The sequence below is a fragment of the Equus przewalskii genome, chromosome 6, assembly GCF_037783145.1.
Source record: "Equus przewalskii isolate Varuska chromosome 6, EquPr2, whole genome shotgun sequence".
NCBI classification, from domain to species: domain Eukaryota; kingdom Metazoa; phylum Chordata; class Mammalia; order Perissodactyla; family Equidae; genus Equus; species Equus przewalskii.
In genome coordinates this window covers 83938662-83956541 of record NC_091836.1, presented here as the reverse complement: position 1 = coordinate 83956541, position 17880 = coordinate 83938662, and the positions used below count along the sequence as shown (strand labels likewise).

The window sequence follows — 17880 nt, the reverse complement described above, 5'->3', positions numbered from 1 at the left end:
GAAGAGGTATTTCACATATATAGACAAGAAAATGTCAATTCACCATAAAAATGATTATAGCTTCCATACAATTCCAACCAAATCCCACTGGATTTTTTCCTGGAACTTGATGACTTGAATCTGAAATGTATAACCAAGATTATTCCTAAAAAAAGAAAAAAAAATGAGGAGACTTTTCCTGCCAGATAATAAGACTTATTTTCAAATGGTAAACACAATGTGATATTGACCCTGGAATAAACTTAGAGAATTGAATAGCGAGCCCCAACTTAGCCAAAGCACGTGTGGAAACTTGATTAATGACAGAAGAGGGGGAAACAGAGGGAGACAGAGTCAGAGCACACACACATCCCAAATCACAAGCAGAAAGTGAATTAGGGTCAGGAGGGCAGGTGATGCCCACTATTGCTTCTGTCTGCTCTATGAGGGGAGAGCTCCTTCTGGCCCACACACTCCTGCCCCTGAGATTCTCTCTCACCCCAGAGCAAAGATCTAGCTGGTTTGAGCTAGAGAGAAACAGCAAGAGGGTTGCTCTAAGAGCCCCCTTCTGTGGACAGAAAAGGCCAGCCCACCTCCAGAACAAGCAGATGAAAAAGCTTCTCAAAATGAGAAAAGGAACGTTAATTAAGAAGATCTGGTATATGATCCTTTTAATGTGCTGTTGAATTCAGTTTGACTGATCAAGTGGGATTTAAGCCTGGAATGAATGGCAAGGATGGTTCAACATACACAAATTAAGACAAATGATCCACCACATTAACAGAATAAAGGATAAAAATCATATGATCGTCTCAACAGATGCAGGAAAATCATTTGACAAAACTGGAGGCTCTTTCATGAAAAAACGTCTCAACATATTGAGCACAGAAGGAACATACCTTAACATAATAAAGACCAGCTATGACAAACCCACAGGTAACATCATATTAATGGTGAAAAATTGAAAGCTCTTTCTCTAAGGTCAAGAACAAGACAAGGGTGTCCACTCTCACCACTCCCATGCAACATAGTACTAGAAGTTCTAGCCAGAGTAATTAGGCAAAAAAAAAAGGGGGGGGGGGAAGGCATCCAAATCAGAAAGGAAGAAGTAAAACTGTCTCTGTTTGCAGATGATATGATCTTATATACAGAAAACCCCAAAGACTCCACAAAAAATCCATTCAACTAATAAGTGAATTCAGTTAAGTTGCAGGATATAAAATCAACATGCAAAAATCTGTTGCATTTCTATAGACTAACAGCAAAGTATTTGAAAAAGAAATAAAGAAAAAAAAAACAAACAAAAATTCCGTTTACAATAGCATCAAAAAGAATAAAATACTTGGGAATAAATTCAACCAAGGAGGTGAAAGATCTGTACACTGACAACTATAAAACATTGTTGAAGGAAACTGAAGACATAAAAAAAAGGAAAGATATCCCATGTTCATGGATGAGAAGAATTAATACTGTTAAAATATCCATACTACCCAAAGCTATCCACAGACTCAACGTAATCCCTATCAAAATTTCAACGGCATTTTTCAAAGAAACAGAAAAACAATCCTAAAATTTGTATGGCATCACAAAAGACCCAAAAGAGCCAAAGCCACCTTGAGAAAGAAGAGCAGAGCCAGAGGCATCATACTTTCTAATTCCAAACTATATTACACAACTACAGCAATCAAAACTGTATGAAACTAACATAAAAACAGACACATAGACCAATGGAAAAGAATCAAAAGCCCAGAAATAAACCCCCATGTTTATGGGTTGACCATGTATATGGTCAACTAATATTTGACAAGGAAGCCAAGAATACTCAGTGGGGAAAACAGAGTCCCTGCAATAAATGATGCCAGGATAACTGGATATTCACATGCAAAAGAATGAAATGGACCCCTATTTTACACCACTTACAAAAATTAACTCAAAATGGATTAAAGACTTAAATGTCAGACCTGAACCTATAAAACTCCTGGAAGAAAACATAGAGAAAACACTCTCTGACACTGGTGTTGGCAATGACTTTTTAAATATGACACCAAAAACACAAGCAACAGAAGTAAAAATAAAGAAGTGGGACCACGTTAAACTAGAACCTGCACAGCAAAAGAAACGATCAACAAAATGAAAAGGCAACCTATGGAATGAGAAGAAATATTTGCAAACCATATATCTAATACGGGGTTAATATCCAAAACATATAAGGAGCTTATACAATTCAATAGTACAAAACAAAACAAATAATCGAATCATTTTAATGGGTAGAGAGATTAAATAGACATTTTTCCAAAAAAAGACATGCAAATGACCAACATGTATATGAAAGGTGCTCAACATGACTAATCTTCAGGGAAATGCAAGTCAAAATCACAGTGAGCTATTGCCTCGCAGCTGTTAGAATGGCTGTTATCAAGAGGAAAACAGATACACAAGTGCTAGCGAGGATGCGGACAAAAGGGAACACTTGTACACTGCTGGTGGGAATGCAAATTGGTACAGCCACTATGTAAAATAGTGTGGAGGATCCTCAAAAAATTAAAAATAGAACTACCATATGATCCAGCAGTCCCACTTCTAGGTATATATTTGAAGGAACTGAAATCACTCTCTCAAAGAGAAATGTGCACTCCATATTCCTTGCAGTATTATTCAGAATAGCCAAGACATGGAAACAAACTAAGCATCCTTCATAGGGTGACTGGATGAAGAAAATGTGGTATACATGTGCAGTGGAATATTATTCAGCCATAAAAAAGAAGGAAATCCTGCCACTTGCCACAACACAGATGAACCTTGAGAACATTACTGTATGATCTCAAAGCTGAACTCATAGAAACAGTAGATTGGTGGTTGCCAGTGGCTGAGGGGTGGGGAGGATGGAGAGATGTTAGTCAAAGGGTACAAATTTTCAGTTATAAGATGAATCAGTTCTGGGGATCTAATGTGAGCATAGTGGCTATAGTTAACAGTGCTGTATTATATACTTGAAAGCTGCTAAGAGAGTAGATCTTCAATATTCTCACCACAAAAAAAGGTAACTATGTGAGGTGATGGATGTGTTAACTCATTTTATCATAGCACATTTCACAACATATACGTATATCAAGTCATCATATTGTATACCTTAAACTAATGCAACGTTATGTGTCAATTGTATCTCAATAAAGCTGGGGGAAAAAGGGAGAAAAAAAGGAAGACCTCGGCTTAGCCAGACATGCACCTCCCCGCTAAAACAGCCTACTGCGCTCACTAGTGCGGGATGTGGGAGGAAAGCTGCTCCAGGGGCCCTGCTCTGTGCCCTGACCTGCCCTTGCGTATCTGGGCACAGGGGCCAGCACAGCCCCTCACCACCGTGCCCGGGTCGGGTGGGGCCGCTCCAGGCTAAGAACGCGTCAACCTCACGTGGCACAGGCATGTGGGGCAGATGCTCTCATCCTGATGCTTCTGCCCCTGATGACGCCCACAACCCCCACCCCATGCCGTCCTTCTGACTCCCCTTCCCAAACCCAAAAGGTGGCACAAAAGGACAGAGACCAGCAGCCCAGAAACCAGCAGCCTCGTCTCAGCTCTGCCAGTAACCAACTTTGTGAACTTTGTCAAGTTACCTAACCTCTTGAGACTCTTTTCTCATATGCAAACTGAAGATAATAGTATATCTTTGATTGCCTGGCACAATTGTTGTAAAGACCAAAATATAATAAAGAAGATGACACTGCTTTGTAATCCCTGTATGAGGTCATAAAAATAGGAGGGATTTTGTTAGGCAATGTGGTCTATGGAAATGAGTCTCTTGAAAGAACCAAACAAATGAATTTATAAGGGTGGAAATTCAGGCAAAGCGAAAAGTGAGCCCAAGGCCAGGATAGAAATCTGGAAGTTAAGGTCTTAAACAAAATTCCTGTTAGCATAATGTAAGCAAGAAACCTGGAATGTTATAAGAGGACAGGTCCTTGGGAATTGTCTTTTCCAATCCTATTGATTTATGCCAAGAGAAACAGAGACCCAGAGAGGGCAAATGACTTGCCCAAGTCACAGAGCAAATTTGTGGCTGAACCCAGACTAGAATCCAATATTTTTCTTCCCTTCCCCTCATTTTCTGTCTAAAACCTGGCCTAGTCCATGACGCCACCTTGGAGAACATAATTACCCCATATCTAAACAAAATACCACTGCCTTCCCCAGGACATGCACTGAGGCATGCTAAACTTGGGGACACTTATTTTCCTGTGTCTACCAGTTCAGCTTGCTCATGAGTATAACTCACACCCCTCCATGTGGAAATCCCTCTGCCAACTCCACAGCACAAGACAAACCCAATGTGTTGACCAAGAGCTTAAGAACCAATTACCCATCCAGCACTGATGCAGACCCTGGAGCCTGGGCGGGCAGGGGCTATGGCCCGAATCCCTCTGACTTTTCAAGAAATTGTCTCCAGCTCAGCCCTCCCCACTAGAATCCTAAATGTGGGGATGGAGGCGCTTCAAAGGACAATTCCATGTGAAATCCTGTTGTTAAGTCATAGACTTCTGCAAGCCGTGAGGAGACAACAGGACTTCTTCTTATAGCATTGTCCTTCAGCTCCTTGGGACAGCAGCGGAGCAAATATGTGGGTCTGGTGAAGTCCCTGGGGACCCAGCCTTAGGCCAGACCAAGCACTGGATTTAAGACCCAAATGTGCATCCCAGGTGCCCATCTGGAGGCTGTGAATCCCCTGTGGGCTGCTCTCTCTCAAGCTGGGCAGGGACTTTCTCTCTTGCAGTGACCCAGGGCACAGGACATACCAGCCCCTCACCCACACCTGTCTCCTCTCCCTCGCTCTCAGAGGCACCTTCACGGCAGCAGCCCCCTCCACTCACTCACATTCATGGTCCCAGTGAGCCTTTGCCAAGGGCTGTGAGGATAATTGAGGCAGAACTGGTCACAGGCTAGGCCATACGAGTGCATGAGGGATCCGGAGCCAGGCTCTACCCCCGTCCACGGTCAGGTCTTTCTGATCCCACATCTGGTCCACTCTGAGACCAGTCTAACACCAGCCTTGGTCTGGGTCAAGAGGGCATCTGTTCTGCATCAGGCCCCAGCCGGATGATGGAGAAGTAGATGAATAAAACAATTTTCTTCTTCTTAGAATTTCCTCTTCCATTGAAAGAGATACATAAATGCATAATTAAATAAAACATAGTAATTCCTCCAACATGAGTTCAAATAAGATGCTTGACCTTTCTCTGCCACAGTGCTCTGTGTGGCCTGGGACAATTAATGCCTTTTCTGGGCTTCCAATTTCTCATCTGTAGGAGGAGAGAGCTGGGTTAGACGAACTCCTACTCTGACTCTATGCTCCTACAATCCAACAACGCCTCCCCAGAAGCTTCTAAAAGAGTCATTCATGGCCAGAGTCCATACCCAAACCTTTCCCCACTTGCTCTGCCCAGAACCCAGGCTGCTCTGTGTTCTTTGTTCAAAGGTGGCTTCAAGTTACAGGAGACATCTGGAGTTTGTCCCCATGACAGCCACTCGCACCACCTGCTGCTTCTGTTAGCCATGAGAGCCCCCGCATCATTGCATACTTGCCCACTGTGCATCTGGGGGCCACCCCAACAGTCCTCCTAACCTCAGGGACCCTGCTGGCCATAAGGCTAAGAAGGCTTACACAAGGCAATTGTCTTCTTGCTGGCCTCCGAGCCCCCAGCATCCCTCTCTTTATGCTGATGTCAGCTTCAGCCTCTTAACACACAGCTCTCATTACACCATCTCCCTGAAAACCTGTGATGTCTCTCCAGTATTTCTCACCTCAGGCCTGAACTCCTCAGCCTGGTGCTCATGACTCCCTAGACCCTGTCTCCAGCCCACCTCACCTCTTTTGGCACTAATATCCCATACACCCAATGTGTCCCTTAGGTTCAAGCTTCAAGGCAAGCTCCCCGCTAGTCTTCAGGCCTGACTTGCTGTCCCCACCCATCGAGATTCACCTTAAATGTGGCCTCCTCCTGGAAGCTTACACTGACCCCCAGAGCACAGGGCACCCAAATACTGAAGTGCTGACACCATTCGTCTCGGGCTTACCAGTGCCTGCTTGGTTTTCTAACTGACTGCTGATCTCCTATGGGTGTATCCTGTCTCCCCTGCTAGGAACAAAGTTCTAGAAGGATCTGCCCACATCTACCAGCATCTAGCATAACGCCTTACATGTAGCAGGTAAAGATTTGTCAAAAAGCAATGAAGACAGCTGGACAGATCACTGAGGGACAGAAGAATGGATGAATAGCCAGGAAGAGCCTCAGGCATAGGCAGTGCTATGTAGACATTGGTGGAATAAAAAGTGAAAAGGAAGGATAAATGAATGAATAAGTGGACCTTGTGCCAGCCACCTACGTCTCTCACCTGTGTTACTACAGCAGGCTCCTACCTTATCTTCCTCCCCAATCTCAAGAATGTGTTCTCCTCACAGCAGCCACAGCGTGTCATTTCCCTGCTCAAAACCTTCCAGTATCCATCCACGTCATTCAGATTGAAAGCCAAAGTTCTCCAAATAACCTACCTGATCTGGCCCCCGTTATTGCGCTGATCTCAACTCCCCGGACTTCCGTTTCACTCGCATCACATTGACCTTCATCCCGTCATACTGACCTTCAGGGCCCCCCTCACACGAACCTCAGGACTTTTGTCTTTCTTCTGCTATTTGACTTTTCTGCCCCCAAATATTCACATAGCTCGCCCTTTCACTTCCTCCTGGCCTCTGTTTAAATATCTGCTTATCAGAGAGACTTTCTGACCCTGTTTAAATGTACAAACCCCCTCCCATCCTTAGACCTCCCTTGCCATGCTCTATATTTCTCCGTAGCACTGAAAACCGTCTGCATACTGTATATCAACCTGTTCACTGTCTGTCGTCTCACACCAGAAAGCAAATTCTCCCACAGCACACGTTCTGCCCACTGCTGTATCTCCAGTGCCAAAAACAGTGCATGGCACAGACTAGGGGCTAAGTAGATAGTTAGTGAGTGGATGAATGAGGGAGAGAACAAGTGAATGAGGCTGTAACTCGGATCCTTGGCATCTTCGGGCATTTTTCCAAGATGCTCTTATCTGACGTGGCTGTCATTGTCCTGTGTCTGCTCAGTTCCAGCCTGCTCCATGTCATGGCAGATGGACGGCACACATTCTGGGGGCTCTTTGTAAATGACGAACCTCAAAGAACTGAAAGAGTAGCTTCTGGCGGGGCAAGGCCAGGATTAGTCTACTGCCTGGTTTCTAAACGCCACATTTTTAAATCCTGCTCTCTCACCCTCCGCCTAGCCTCTCTGCAAATTCCACAGGGTTAAAAGTGCGATCCTGGTAGAAAATGAAGAAGAAAACAAAAGCATCCTCTTTTCCATGGTGGGGTTCATAGGGAGCTATGTTTCTCCTTCCCCTCCAGGCCTGAGCCTGGAGCACCTCTGCAGAGCCCAGCTGCCACTTTCTATCTCTCTGATCAAGGAGCCTAATTCCTAAGCTCTCATCACCACTGAAAGAGCGGACAGGACTCTAGAAAAGCAGAGGTGACATAAGAGGAATAATCAGCGTGGCAGGTTCTGGTCTCCCTCTCTTCCTGTTAACACCCTGCAGTCACACATGGCCCAGCACTCAACCAGCACAGCGACATCTCCCCACCTCGATGGTCTCCTTGCCTGGGCTTCTGGCTGTGAGGACCATACGAAAGAGAGGTGAAGGAGAGGGGGTGACAGTGCCTTGAGTCCCACTATAAGTCCAAAACAAAGTCTTGTTTGTGGATGGATAGGTGGGTGCCGAATGGGCTAGTAGGCAGGTAAGTTACTGCGTGCAGGCAAAATAGATAATTGAATAAGTAAGAGAGGAATGCAAGAGTGAGTGAGCCAGAGTGACTGAACGGGCTCTCTGTCCTAGTGTTAATGGTGTCTTTGCAAGGATGGCTCACTGGGCTTGAGAAGACCCTCTCTCCGAATTCTCTTTTAGGCCCATGTCTAGTGCAGTCTCGGGGTGAGGAGGAGGTTGGCAGCTCCAGACTGATGTGAATCAGGCAAGTAACTCTCAAGTTCCCAGGAGTCTTCATGATTTGTAAAGATCGTGGTTTGTACAGATCCTTTGTACAAGCAGCCAAGTCAGGACCAGCTGGAGGCCCTTGGACCTCCTACCTCATCTACAAACAAGAGAGGGGTTGATGGAGAAGCCATAACTCAGTGACGCCATTTGACTGAGCCAGCTCCTCCAGGGAGCTCCTAAGAATCATCCAGAAACTAGACATTACCTATCACCAGTCCCCTAAAACCTCCTGAGTGACAACGTAATCTGTCTGCCCAGAAGGTGGTAAGATCTTGGAGAAGCAGAAAGGCACCTCAAATACAACATGTCCTAAAATGAATTATTCCCTCCTCAGATCTGCTTCTCCCCTAGAATTTTTATTCTACTGAATGGCACCACCATCCATCTCATTTCTCAGCTGATAAAACTTCATTCATTAATTCATTCAACAAACGTTTGTGGCATGTGTCAGTAACATGCTAACTGAAAGGAGGCACATGGTGTTTTATAACCCCTTATAAAATGGGATTTGACCCAATCAGGGAGGTCATGGAAGGGACAATTGAGCTGAGAACTGACAGATAAGTAGGAATTCAGTCTGTGAAGACATGAAGGAAGGGCATTCTAAGCAGAGGAACAGCAAATGCAAAGGTCTATGGCAGGAGAGAGCCTGACAGGCCCAAGAGACAGACAAGGCCAGTGCAGCAGAAGACAGAGTAAGGAGAGTGCTGGGTAGGAAGATGGAGGAGACGGTAGCAGGGGTCAAACAAGACCTTGCAGGACCTGTTAGAGTTGGTCTTGGAACCAGCCCGTTGCTGAGTGGTTAAGTTCACACCCTCCACTTTGGCGGCCCAGGGTTTTGCCGGTTCGGATCCTGGACGCAAACATGGCCCTGCTCACCAAGCCATGCTGAGGCTGCATCCCACATAGTAGAGCCAGAGGAACTCACAACTAGAATATGTAACTACGTACTGGGGGACTTTAGGGAGAAGAAGAAAATAAAAAAAGAAGAAGATTGCCAACAGACATTAGCTCAGGTGCCAATCTTTAAAAAAAAGAGAGAGTCGGTCTTTATCTTAAGATCAATAGAAAACAAGTGAAGTATTTTTAAGGTAAGAAATGACACGAACCGAGTTGTGTTTTGGAATGTACTCTGGCTCCTGGGTGGAGAATAAATTGCAGAGACCCCACGTGGAGATAGGTGAACCAGTTACGACGCTCCTGTGGTACTCCAGTGAGATGAAGATGGTACCTTGAACCAGAGTAATGCAGGTGGAGATGGAGAGAAGTGACAGATTTGAGAGAGATTTACAAGAGAGCATCCAAAGACTTGGTGATGGAGTGGACACGGGCTTTGAGGGAGAGAGGTGCGAAGGGTGATTACCAGCCCTCTCTGACTTGTGCAGCTGCATAGATGAAGGAGCCAGTCAATGAGATCTGAAATACCTGAAGAGGACCACACGTGAATAGAATAGTGCAGAAGAATAATGCAGAAATTCCATTTTGGACATGCTGAGTTTGAAGGCCTTTGAGACATCAGTCTGAGAGACCCTTTGACTCCTTAACCTCTGCATTCAACCTGTCACCAGATTCCACCTCCTCTCCACTCTGTCTTAATTCAGATCCTTATAATTATTTCCTAGATTATTAAAACAATCTTCAGGCTCTCTCTCCTGTTAATCCATCCATTCCACACTTTCTAAGGATTAATGAGGGAGGCCCTCGCTGACCAGCCAATCTAAAATACTCTTACCCTACTATTCTCTATCTCAGTTGGTTTGGATTTTTTTCTTTATAAAAATATATCCTAATTTGTTGTATTTTTCATATAGAAATAAATATGGACATATACATCTACGTCCTAGCTCTGCTAAGAGGGCATAGAAGTAATGACACACTAAAAGCAAGGGGCACAGGTAGCCCCACACCTTGGTTTCCAAATGCCATTCTCCACTACAGGGAACCAGGTCTCCTTGGAGAAAAGGCTCATTCCAGGGCTGGAGCAAAGAAAGGATGAAATGAGCTGGAACATCTTGCCACTGCAGATAGTAAGGAAGGGCTGAGAGAATCACGGGGACAAGTCAAAAAGAAACAGGGGCCGGTTCACAGAGCCTCCCACTGATCAAATCTGGGGCAATTTGAACATCAGAATAAAATATACTAATTGATTATAACCCATTGAATAAATTAATTAAGAATCCATGAGTCCATAGTAATGAAAGAAGGAAGGGAGGAAAGAAGGAAGAAAAGAGAGAAAGAAAGGGAGAAAGGAAAGAACTTTCTCACCAGTGTGTGCCAACTAATAAATACAGAAGAAATGATGGATTCAAAAGTATCAGTGATGATAAAATTAGTGGGTGAAAGTTTGATGAGGAACGGGCTATTTACATAATTTCAAAATATCGCTCCACAAATTACTTATTAATTACAAAGGGAAAAATAGTAATTTCATAGTGGAGAAACTGGTGAATATCATCGCAAGCAAGTGACGAAGGCTTCCATCACCAGCACTGGGACAGTCCCCGCATCCCGTGCCTGCTGATACGATAAACTCGCCTCAGTGGTATTCCTGCCCAAAATGCATAGCTTGAATCTAATCATGCAGAACCATCAGATAAACCCAAACTGAGGGCTAGGCAACATAACAACTGGGCTGTACTGCCCAAAGACATAAAAGTCAAGAAAGAAAAAGTAGAGGAATCGCTCTGGATGAAAAGAGACTGAAGAGATACGACAACTAAACGCAGTCTGTGGATTGGATCCCAAATGGGGTGAGAGAGGTAAAGACATGAGGACAGAATTGTACTGTGGTAAGAGAACATCCTTTTTTTAAGGGAATACACGTGGAAGTATCTAGAAGTAAAGAGACATCACGTCTCCAATTTACTCTTAAATTGATCAGAAATATGAATATTTTCTATGTATTCATATATCGTATGAACTGCACACAAATAAAACTATAAGTACAATAACAAATGAGCAATAAACTATAAATTATATAGACATATAAAATATACGTAAAGAACAAAAATAATGTATTTTTATGTTATTGGAGAGAGAGAATGAAAGCAACAAAGTAAATGGAATGTATTATAAACAATTAAGGGATATGGATAAAGAGGGGTTTCTTCTACCAGTCTTGCAAATTTTCATTAAATTGATATGATACCAAAACGAAAAGTCACATAAAAATTATTTGTTTTATGTTTGTTGAATGAATGAATGATCCCATATCCAACCATGACCCTCCCCTGCTTAAAATACCTCAGTGGCTGCCCATAACCATCATATAAAAATTCAAACACCTCAGCACAGCCTTCAAGGCCTGACATCCATCAGTAGCCCTTTGTAATGTCTCCCATCTCATTTCTCATCAGTACTGACCATCCACACTACACACTCCAATCTTACTAACTGCTTAAAGTCCCCCACGCTTACCATACTAGACAGGGCTTCTGTGCCTTAGCATGTGCTGGCCTCTCAGCCTAACATGCTCTCCTCTTATCCCCCTGGCAACTTCTTGCTGTGTTTGAAGATCCAGACCAAGAATTTTCACCTCTGGGAAGGCCTCTCTGATCACCCTAGTTGGCGATGACACTTCTTCTGATCCACCAATACCTCCAGTACCCACCATGATCATGTCCCACAGACAGCCCTGTCACTCTTGGTTTACAAGGCTCTCTTGCCACATGGTCTGATTGCCGCATGAGGACCAGGATAGTCCCTACTCACCTGTGTGCCCAGTGCCTTGCACAGGTCATGACACATCACAGGATCTCAATTAATATTTGAGGCATGAATAAGTGAATAATAATGTCTGAACTTTCTGCATCTCCCAAGAGAGCCCCTGACTTCAGTTTTTTTCAATATCCTCAAAAAATACGGAAGAGTGAGGGAAATCATTTTACACACAAGGAAAGTGAGCCCCCAAGGGTGAGATAACATAGTGTACACAGAGGCTGGGCTAGAACTGGACTCCAGATCTCTTGTCAATCAATCAGTCTGGTGTTCTTTTCCAGAAGGTGGGTGGGTGGGACAAGAAGGAAGGATATGCCATTTGTGGCTCACCTGTTCTATGCTAGACACCATGCTTCAAATAAACTTGCTAGCTCTAGCATCACCATTGCATTATGAGGAACCCCATTTTACAGATGAGGAAACTGAGGCTTCATGTCAACACTGACTGCAAAGCTGATGCTCTTTTCTCTGCACGCTGTCAACATGTGTGGCCCACCTCTGACCCTCCATCAGAGGACATGAAATGACCTGAGTTGATCATTCTGTCCCTCAACCACGTCTTTTAAACCAGCGCCACACACATGCCCACAATGCAGCCACACCCTCAGACCACAGGCAGCATTTCACATGGTGTCCAAACCCCGGATATTTGGTTTGTAAGACAAAACCTCCGTTCCTCCTGCAGAAAGTGAACACTGTACCCAATTACCCAGCCAAACTGCTGACGCCTACAGACGCTGCATCACGCTGAACAGGGTCTGGTCTGCCCAGAGACGTCCTCAGGGGATCCAGCACTCCCCTAGAGCTTGGCACTGAGGTGATCATGGAGCTGGGGGAGGGAGGACCAGGCTGGTTGGATCACAGAGTCTGGGTGGAGACTTGGTTCCCAGGATGGAGATTGGTCCAGGGGAGAAGTGAAGCCACAGAAGCCCAGTGCTGCCCACTCGGAGGGAGGAGGGGATCCCTGGCCCCCACCCCCAGCCCAGGAGTCCTTCCCCACCCCACCCCTGCTTCCCACAGAGCAGCTCCATCTGAGGCTGGGAAGGCCAATGATGCTGATGACGTTCAGATCCTGGAGCCAGACAGAGAAGTCGGGCACTTAGCCCTTCCCCAGTTGGCCCAAAGGGGTGACTTTTCCTGCTTTCAAGGTCTGTGAACTGAGGAGTGGTCAGTGGACATTCACCACAGACTCCAGTGTCAGACAGACCTGGGATGGAATTGTTGCTGGCTCTGACCTGGGGAGAATCTTTTAACCTCTCTGTGCTTCCGTTTCCCTGCCTTTAAATAGCAGTCCCTGTCTCACAGGGTTGTTCTAGAGGATTCATGAAACAAAAGACGCAAAGGGTCTGATGAAGGGGTTGGCCTTTAGTACATACTAAATAAATGGAAGTCATGTGCGTAAGCCTTCCCCCACAGAAGTTCCGACCACCTCACCCGATGCGCTCCTGCTGGATTTTAAACCTGTTTCACTTGGTTGGGCTTAAAGTCCAGAGAACAACCAGAATCCTTAGCAGAGATGCAATCAAGTCTTAGTCTTACCTTTTTGAGATGCTATTTACCTGGGAAGGAACAAACTCCTCACCCGCACCAGCCCACCAGCGCGTCACTCCATGCCAGGCGTTAGAGTCACCTTCACCAGCTCACCAGCAAGTCATTCCACGCCAGGCATTCCCAGAGCCTCAGGCCAAGGATTCCTCTTTCCCACTTGGTCACCAAATGCTTCTGGGATGATTAGTCTTAAATGTGGGCAACAGCCACCAGTGTGGGGTGACCTAAGGCCTACTGAGAAGCAATGTCCCAACACGATGCCTGAAGGACCCCCATGAGAGTCCTTCTAAGCCTTCTTTAGTGCTAAGCACTGTCCCCACTGTTCCCCTTTCCAAACATCAGCAGCCTTGGGCAGGGTAAGATTATTGGCCTTGGCGTGAATTAGAAGTTTCACCAGCTTTGCCATTTGGCTAGAAAGCTGCCCTGCATTCAGTTGTCCCTGGTGACCCACATCTCTTACAGGTAAGAGGTAACAAATAATTCCCTAGCCACTTGGCCTACTTGGGACCCCCTTGATGGGAAGGAGGAAGGAGTGAGCCTCACAGATCCACGAAGAGGCAGAAAAGCCGCCTTGTGTTTCTCCACATTCCCAAAGCCGTGTTCCTTGTCCTGAACTCGGGCTTCAGAAGGACCATCCCTGATCAGAGACCGCGTGGTCCACGCAGAGGGAAGCAGAGCTCAGGTCCAAGAGATACAGACCTCCCAGCAGAGCCCTGGGCCTAGGCAGGGTCACATGAAGAAGGGGTGGCCATGGGGCCAGGGCCAGGCTTGGGGCAGGAGTCAAACTCCTTCGGGCACCCAGACACTCACGCTTTTGAGACAGGGAGGAGCTGGCAGCTGAGGCACTCAGAGCAGGGGGCATTTATCAATGGCCCAATTCATTCTCAACAATCCCCATTGTCTGAGCCAGGACAGAGATGGGCATTATCTCTCAGAGCTGCAAGGAAGAAAAGCCCCAAGACATGGTCACGAATCTGAGTCCAAAGATACAGAAGCCAAAATTGAGACATACGGTTTGAAAACCAGCTGAAATATTTGAAATTGAAGATGTCTCAAAAAAAAAACCATGCAACATAGCTCCCAGCCTCAGAGACCAATAGAATGCTTAACTGCTGATTCTTCATTTATTAATCTAATCTCTTTCTACAAAGGATGCAAGAGTTTACAGCTAAAGATGTGCACACTGTAAAGTTGTTAAAGTAGAAATTAAAAGTCAAAGTGAGGGTTCCAACTAACACCGTTACTAGGATGGAGCAATACGATGGACTAAGAGCTTCCTAAGAGCCAGAGTAAGAAAGGAAACACACAGGTTACGCCATGTGCTCAAGAGTCACAGAGACCTGTAGAAACCCCTTGAGCACTCTACACTTCAATTTCCTTGTCAGGAAAAAAAAAATGGGACTATTAACCTAATAAGGTTGTTGCAAAAATAAAGCATATGTTAAAGACTCCATAAATAGTTGTCGTTATTATTACCATTACTCCGCTATCTGATTTCTCTCCTTTAAACTGGAACTGTGTTCAATTGTGGGGTTGCCCTGATGCTCTATGATTCCTCATGGTTGCTCTGAAATTCTGATTGACAGGTATATGTACTTGATTTATTGAAAAACGGGGAAACAGCCTGGGACTCACCACGACTCCTCCAGTTTTCCAGAGTCTTTTCTTGAGTCCCAAGGTGGCTGGGGACCCCCACACAGGAGGAGGCTGGGGAAAGCACGCAGACTTCCCTCCATCATCACCTTCACGCTGCAGAAAGGCTGCCGGGCTCACCACAGCCTGCCCTTATTTAAGCTTCCCCAAGAGTCAGGCCGAGGCCAGGCCAGGGAAGGGAGACCCCAGCACCTCCCTCAGGAGATGGCTGGAGCCCACCTGCTCGCCTGCAGATTGGGGCAGTTGGCAGGCTGAGAGCTCAGGCACTCCTTGGACAAACCATAAACACCGAGGAAGAAGAAAACCAATGTCATCTTTCTAACTTCCCACCTGACGGAGCACATTTAGTGTGGGCACCTCATTGAAGCCTGTCCAGAGGAGAATGGCCAGGATGGGAGAGGTCTAGAGGCCATGATAATAATAATAATAATAACAACAACCAGCTGATACATGGGGCACCCACTCTTCCAAGCACTGTTTAGTGTGTCCCCAGAAGTCCTCAGGGGAACAAGAAAAGAGATGGCCACTGGAAGAGGAGAGAGGAGCAAAGCAAAGGCTAGCCCTCCTGACCCAGCCTGCGGAGGGGAGACCCAAACACGGCTGATTAAAACCAAAGAAGAGAAGGAATTGGCCCAGCTCAGCTCACCGCTCCTCGCTGTCAGACAACTGCCTGGGCCCAGCTTGCAGGCTCACTGCTTTTCTGCTGCAGGGGGTCCAGAGTGTAAACCAGAGCCTGCAGCAAATCACAGGTGCCGAGCTCGCCTCAGCCTTCCAGGCTGGCCCTTGCACTTCTAGGAGGGCAAAAGCTGCTTTCGAGTCCCAGAGCCTGAGGGCCAGGTTCCAAGAGTAGCCTCAGTTCCAGGTCAAATGGAACAACCTGAAGGCACTGTACCACCAGCTTCCCTGACCGCCCCAGCCAAAGCTTCTGACTTAAGACATTCCCGACCGAGGCCAGATTTTTGGGCTCATTGTCCAAGGTGCCATATGTTGGCTAAAGGGGAGCATAAAAGGGGGCCTGGAGGCTGAGAGTGGGTCAATCCAAGGGCGCGTGTTTGTGTATATGCATATCTTACATGGGTAGGTGCATGTTGCATACATGTCACTGTCCACATATACATGTTGCAAGTGGGTGAGTGTTTGCGGGGATGTCCTGAGAGGAAGTGTGTGCAAGGCTGGTGTGTGTGGGCAGGAATGCGTGGACACGTGAGGAGCTGTGTGCGCATAGGTGTGGGTGCCCCGCGCGTGTTTGTGGATGGACTTGGCTGTGTGGTCCGCTCATCCCCTTGTCCTCCTGCCTTTCCTCCTGGCATGAGAGTGGGGGCCCCCCTGGCTGTCTGCCCAAGCCTGGCCAGCCAGGTAAGGCTGTTCAGAGTCCCATTCACTCCAGTGTTGGCTCTGAGCTCCTGTCTTCCTCAAAGTCCTGAGAAACCAAAGCTGCATGACCCACAGAGAAGACGCCCGAGTCGGGGACAAGTCAGGTCACCCTAGAAAGGCTGGGTTCAGGTAACACTTCTTACCCCCAGCTTCTGCCTTCCCCCGCTCACACACGCATGCATCCATCCACACACGCACCCGCTCAGCCCACGTGCAGCCTTCCCACCCCACACGCGAATGCACTTCCAGGAGAACAGACACGGTCCACACAGGGCAGCACGTGCCACACAGACACACATGCCACCTGGGGGCACACACCAGGCCCACACACACTGACACTCTCCACCCACACTTACGCCCTGGGACACATGCTAGAAAGTTCCACATGCTACCACACCGGCCCAGACACACTCCCTCCAACTGGCAATCGCTCCACTCACAAGCACTCACACTGACACACATACCTACTATCCAAATAGTCACAAACGTGCTGTGTCCCCGACTAGGCTGGCAGATCCCGCACCGGCCCCTGAGCTGTGTCTGCCGGCGGAGCGCGTTTACTTACTCTGAGCGAGTGGCCGGACTGGAGGGCGCAGCGCGGGCGGTGGCGGGACGCGGCCGGGCTCCGGAGGCCGTGCGAGTGGCCCTCTCCGCCGGCCCAGCCCCGGGGGCCGCCCGCCCCGCCCGCCCCCGGCGGCGGCAGGACCTTCCACAACAGCGCGCTCGCTGCCAAGCCTCTGTCCCGCGACAGCCACCGCTGCCTGGAGTCTGGCCGGGCCGAGAGGCTATTTTGGTGCCCCCGGAGGTGGAAACATCGCTCTCTCGTCTGTGGGGAGCACTGGAATGGGGACGCGGTCAGGGCTAATTAGAGACCTGGCTCACCCCGGGGCCGGGGTGGGGGGAGTCACGGCTGGCAAGCCCCCGGGAGCGTCGGAGCCGACCCGGCGGGGGTGCCCACATGCGCCCCGCGTGCCAACATCTGCACAGGGAAGGAAATGCCCCGCGATCGTTTTCCTTGGAGCTGAAACTGAACAAGGAGGGGTTTGGGCGCGGTGCACACGTTCTGCCTAGGGAGCCGCCAAACTTTGAGCAGCCCCCAAATGCCTGGAATGCGATTTGGTTTATTCACCACAGGTGCTTCCCTTTGGAACCTAAGCCACCCAGATAAAATCACCCACCTTCAGGTTGCTGGTCTGCCAAAAATGACAGACGATGCTTGCAGAGACTCCTTCTAACTTGGGGCACGTCAAACTCCCTCTCTAGACTTCTTTGTGTCAGATGGCCAAGTCTAGAGAAGCCTGATTCCTACCCAAAAGCTCAGGAATGTTGCATTCTTGAACTGGAGGGAGGCTGCAAGGCCATTCCATCCAGCTCCCTGCACCCAGCCATGAATCCCCAGCGGGTGGAAGGGGGGGCGCCTGGAGGGCCTCTACCCACTCCCGCTCTCGGGCATCGCCAGGGAAGAGCAGCCCCTAGCCTCCCAAGCTTGAACACTCTTATTGGCAGGAAGTTCTCCTTGGCGTCTAACCTAAATCCCTCATGTGCAAA

General features: G+C 47.4%; 1 protein-coding gene across 3 annotated transcripts in view; it reads right to left on the bottom strand.

Annotated features, from left to right (window-relative positions):
• INSC (INSC spindle orientation adaptor protein) overlaps positions 1-17024 on the bottom strand; it is a 126501-nt gene extending 109477 nt beyond the window's left edge. The window contains exon 1 of one of the 3 annotated variants that reach the window (XM_070624376.1): positions 16898-17024. The gene's annotated coding sequence lies outside the window, so the exon portion shown is untranslated. Of the gene's footprint in view, positions 1-13296; positions 13394-16796 lie in introns of those variants that run through there. The other 2 variants (XM_070624377.1, XM_070624378.1) reach the window with 2 other exon arrangements.
• Between the last annotated feature and the right edge of the window lie 856 nt (positions 17025-17880).